The following is a 4,828-nucleotide window of genomic DNA, read 5'->3' on the forward strand; positions in this document are numbered from 1 at the left end:
TATACTAACATTGTATTCATAAGCAAAACCATATCTATTATCGAATGCAAAGAGTATCCCACAAAACCTTGTATTCAACTTTCTTATAATGCAGAACAAGCACCATCGATCTATTAGATGAAAAATATGGAGCCAAATTTCAAAAAGTGGTCTTGCTAGACAGTACTCTCTCATGTATATGAGAAGGTAACTTTTAGTATAGATCAGGTGCGTGTCTCCCTTATTTTGCTCTCCTCTAAGATTGACCAACAATTTGACACCTCTCTTTCACAAGATGTGAATGTGTATGTGTATGTGTTAATTGTTAGAACATACTTGTCACTTTGTGGTAAATTCTCTATTTAGTTATTTTGCTTATTAGTCATTTGTTTTCCATCCCCATTCCATACCCTCTTTCTCAATAAGAGCATATAACATCAGTAAACAATGCATAACCTCCGCTGATAGTGGAAGTCCTTGCTCTATCAGTATTTCTGTTTCAACTAGTCAGATAAGACGCACACACTGCTGGTTTCCTTGCTTTGATACTGCCACACAACGCTGTCCGTAAGTGAAGTTTATCCCCCCCCCCCCCCCTTTAAATCCTGCTAGTCTATTTTCTGGTGCATGTTAATAATTCTCTTTGTATCATTCTGTGCCCAGATTTGACCTAGAGTTTACAGTTAGCACGAATTTAGTCGCTGTCAGCAATGGTGACTTGCTTTACCAGGTACGCATTCAATCTTAATTGACGATGGGTTCATAAAGGCATAATACGCAATAAGTTCTTCCTTTTGGATAAAGAACTCACTTTTGCGCTAAGTGACTATGAAGCTTTGTTACGAACTTGGTATTGTAGTTTGTTAGCAAATGTTCTTTGCAAACTTTACATGATGATCTCCTTCTATACTGTTTCCTGATCTTGAAAGGTCTTTTTCTTTCACATTCTGCTGATGCTACATCATGCAGGTCCTAAGCAAGGAAGATCCTTCAAGAAAAACTTACGTGTATAAATTGAACACTCCAGTTAGTGCACAGTGGATATGTTAGGATAAAAGGATGTTCCTGCACCCAAAATTTCAGTATTATGGGTGGACTGATCAGTGATTTTACTGTGCTAATTCTTGGTCTAAGTGGGATATTCCTCATCAGTAGATGGAGAAGAAACATCCAAAAGCGACTACGACGGAAGTATTTCCGGAAAAACCAAGGTCTACTTCTGGGACAATTAATATTATCCAATGAAAATGCTTGTGAGAAGACAAAGATTTTTTCCTTGGAGGAGCTTGAAAAGGCAACAAATAACTTCAATTCCACACGCATACTTGGTCGTGGAGGACATGGCATGGTGTATAAAGGCATCTTATCTGATCAACATGTGGTGGCAATAAAACGGTCTAAGAAAATTGAGGAATGTGAGATCAATCAGTTCATCGATGAGGTTGCTATTCTTTCTCAGATAAATCATCGGAATATTGTAAAGTTGTTTGGATGCTGTCTTGAGACTGAGGTCCCACTATTGGTGTATGATTTATCCCTAACGGTTCGCTGTACGGGATCCTTCATGCTGATTCAAGCAATGAATTACTTTTATCATGGGACGATTGTCTCCGAATTGCTGCAGAAGCTGCTGGAAATCTTTGTTATCTTCATTCTGCAGCCTCAATATCTGTTTTCCATCGTGATGTGAAGTCATCTAATACCCTCTTGGATTCTAACTACACTGCTAAAGTGTCAAATTTTGGTTCTTCAAGATTGGTTCCAATTGATCAAACACATGTTGATACAAATGTCCAAGGCACATTTGGGTACTTAGATCCGGAATATTACCATACTGGGCAATTAAATGAGAAGAGTGATGTGTATAGTTTCGGTGTGGTACTCTTGGAATTGCTTGTTAGAAAGGAGCCTATTCTTACAAGTGAGTCAGGCGTCAAGCAAAACTTGTCTAACTACTTTCTACGGGAGATGACGACTAGGCCTATCACAGAGATAGTAGCTACTCATGTTCTTAAGGAAGCGTCTGAGGAAGAGATCAAATGTGTTTCCACTCTTGTGGAGATGTGTTTGAGACTCCAAGGTGGCCAAAGGCCTACTATGTAGCAAGTGGAGATGTCATTACAATTTTTGAGGACAAAAAGAATGGAAATGAAGGAAGGTATTGTTGGAAAAGATGATGAGATGCAAACCTTGCTAACAGAAACAGATATAAATAGCTATCAGTTATCAGTTATCAATTTTGGCAAAAAATCTAAATTTGCATCACCTCTATATAGCCGACAATTGTACAGCTTAGAGGAAGAATTTCTGTCAACTACCGGTCTGCCACATTAGATACGCCTCTCAAGTTTCATCCATTGGTCGTTCTTCCTGATTATTTCTTAGCATTTAAGTGTTGAGAACCAAATTATCATCATTATTGTACAAAAATAGCATACGTTCTATTGTGTTGTCAGTATGCCATTTCATGAATGTTTATCTCTGTAGATATATGTAATACACTATTAACGTCAAATAACTATCATTGTGTGATTTTTGTTTTTGATTCAGAATTTGTATTGACTGACACTTAAACATGTGTGACATGATAAAATGTATCACTAATTTAATGTCCTTGTTAGTGCACAATATTCATATTATATTGCTTAATATCTCATTCTAATTGGATCGATATTGAAACATAAGAGACGCATCAGAACTGTATATAAGCTAGTAAGCCGTGCAGAAATAGAGCCGGCCGAATAATAAACTACTTAACCAGAAGTCCAAGCAGGATCCGATTTCTAGTAATCAAAGCATACATAAATACTATTGCATCCCAACGGCACGATGGCCGGCATCACAAAGAAGAGCGGGGCATCACACGGCTGGCTAGAAAACCGACTACGACGGCTCGGCCGGGAGGGGGATATGGAGCTACTCGCCAGCGGCGGCGGTTCCTCCTCGACGCGGTCCAACTCGGCGGCGGCGGCTCCTCCTCGGCGTCGGCGCGGTCCTCCTCGTCGAGGGCGGGGCCGTCGTGCGGTGGCCCTCCTCGTCGGGGCCGGCGGCGGAAAGGGAGAGCGCGGGCGGCGGAAAGGGAGAGCACGGGCAGCGGACGGAGGGATAGCCTGACGGCGCGGTCGAAAGTTTGTCAAAGCCGTAGGGTTTTCGGGGCCGCGTGCGGTTATATAAATAGAAACGATTTCCACAGGCGGTCAACGTAAGAAACCGCCTGTGGAAGCCAACCGCCTGTGGAAATCATTTCCACAGACGTCAACCGCCTATGGAAACCTGTGACATGATTTTTTTCTTGTTTGGGAAATACTATTCTATTACATATTAAAACATCTTAAATATTCTATTACATATTAAAGCATCTTAAATTAAAGCATATGCATGCCCTAAATTAAAGCAAAATCTCTCTTACATCATGCATACAAGTCCTTAATACAAATTAAAGCTTATCCTAATTTTATACAAATTTCAGGGTTCTGTCATATTGGAAAATAATTCGCATAACATGGTACTATTTGCCTTGAACTGTTTTCCCTACACCATCCAGACGCATGTATGGCATCACAGATCTATCGAGGGTTGCTTCTACAAGTTTGATCTTTTCTGGATCTCCAAAAGGCGGCACGTCGTCGAACTGATTGTATTCTTCCTCATCCTCCACATTCTTGACTCCGACTATTCTTTGTTTCCCGGCAACAACTACGTGCTTCTTTTCATTCGCGGGGTCGATTATATAGAAAACTTGTGCGACGTGATCAGCGAGTACCCACGGGTCATCTTTGTGGCCTACAATGCTGAGGTCGACAATTGTGAAGCCGTAGTTGTCCACCACCACGCCATTTAGGTGTTTGACCCATTTGCACTGAAAGACGGGGATCTGCAGATTCACTCCATAGTCGAGTTCCAAGATTTCTTCTACGAACCCATAGTAGGTGACCTTTTCCCCTGTTGTGTCATAGGCTTCTGTTCGAACGCCGCTGTTTTGGGTCATGCTCTTCTTGTCTTTTGCTTTGGTATAAAACGTGTACCCATTAATGTCATACGCTTGCCATAACGTAACTAAACTTGATGGGCTACAAGCCAACATTTTCATATTTTTTTTATCTATAGATTCACCATCCGGAAGGTTTTGGTTCTTGAACCATGTGGTGAAGCGACGCTTGTTCTCTTTCAAGATCCAATCATACGAGCGGCCTTGATTTTTTGTGTAGAGCTCATTTAGGTGTTGCTCGACGTACGGCGCCACTAACTGGATCTGCTGCAAGATGGTGAAATGTGCTTCTTCCACTGCATTGTAATCATGATCGATGAATCTTTTCTTTCCTTTGGTCCCTCTCCCAGACAACCTCCCCTCATGTCGAGATACAGGTACACCAATCGGATTAGAATCTTTTATGTAATTGATGCAACACTCAACGACTTCCTCGGTACTGTAGCCCTCGATCATGGAACCCTCTGGGTGAGCACGATTCCGTACATAGCCCTTGAGAATGCCCATGTACCGCTCAAACGCATACATCTGATGTAAGAATACAGGGCCCAACGCAATTATCTCATTCACGATGTGAACCAAGAGGTGTACCATGATATCGAAAAAGGATGGAGGGAAGCACATCTCATGTTGGCACAAAGTCTCTACCAAGTAACTATGTAGAGCACCCAGTTTTTCAGCATCGATCACCTTCTGAGCAATTGCATTGAAGAAGTGACACAACCGTGTGATGACCACCTTTATGTATCTTGGCTTGATACCCCTGATTGCAATACGGAGTATCTGCGTCATCATCACATGACAATCGTGAGACTTCATGCCGATTAGCTTCAAATCTTTCATCGAGACTAGGTTCTTAAA

General features: G+C 41.5%; 1 long non-coding RNA gene and 1 pseudogene across 1 annotated transcript; both read left to right on the forward strand.

The window, feature by feature from the left end:
* The first annotated feature begins 483 nt into the window (after positions 1-483).
* Positions 484-1,024, forward strand: LOC133887743 (uncharacterized). The gene is made up of 3 exons (XR_009903645.1): positions 484-546; positions 643-709; positions 949-1,024. It is a non-coding gene; the product is annotated as an uncharacterized LOC133887743 (long non-coding RNA).
* Positions 1,025-1,062: 38 nt separating this feature from the next.
* Positions 1,063-2,524, forward strand: LOC133887744 (wall-associated receptor kinase-like 22; annotated as a pseudogene).
* The last annotated feature ends 2,304 nt before the right edge of the window (positions 2,525-4,828 follow it).

The sequence above is a fragment of the Phragmites australis genome, chromosome 13, assembly GCF_958298935.1.
Source record: "Phragmites australis chromosome 13, lpPhrAust1.1, whole genome shotgun sequence".
NCBI classification, from domain to species: Eukaryota; Viridiplantae; Streptophyta; class Magnoliopsida; order Poales; family Poaceae; genus Phragmites; species Phragmites australis.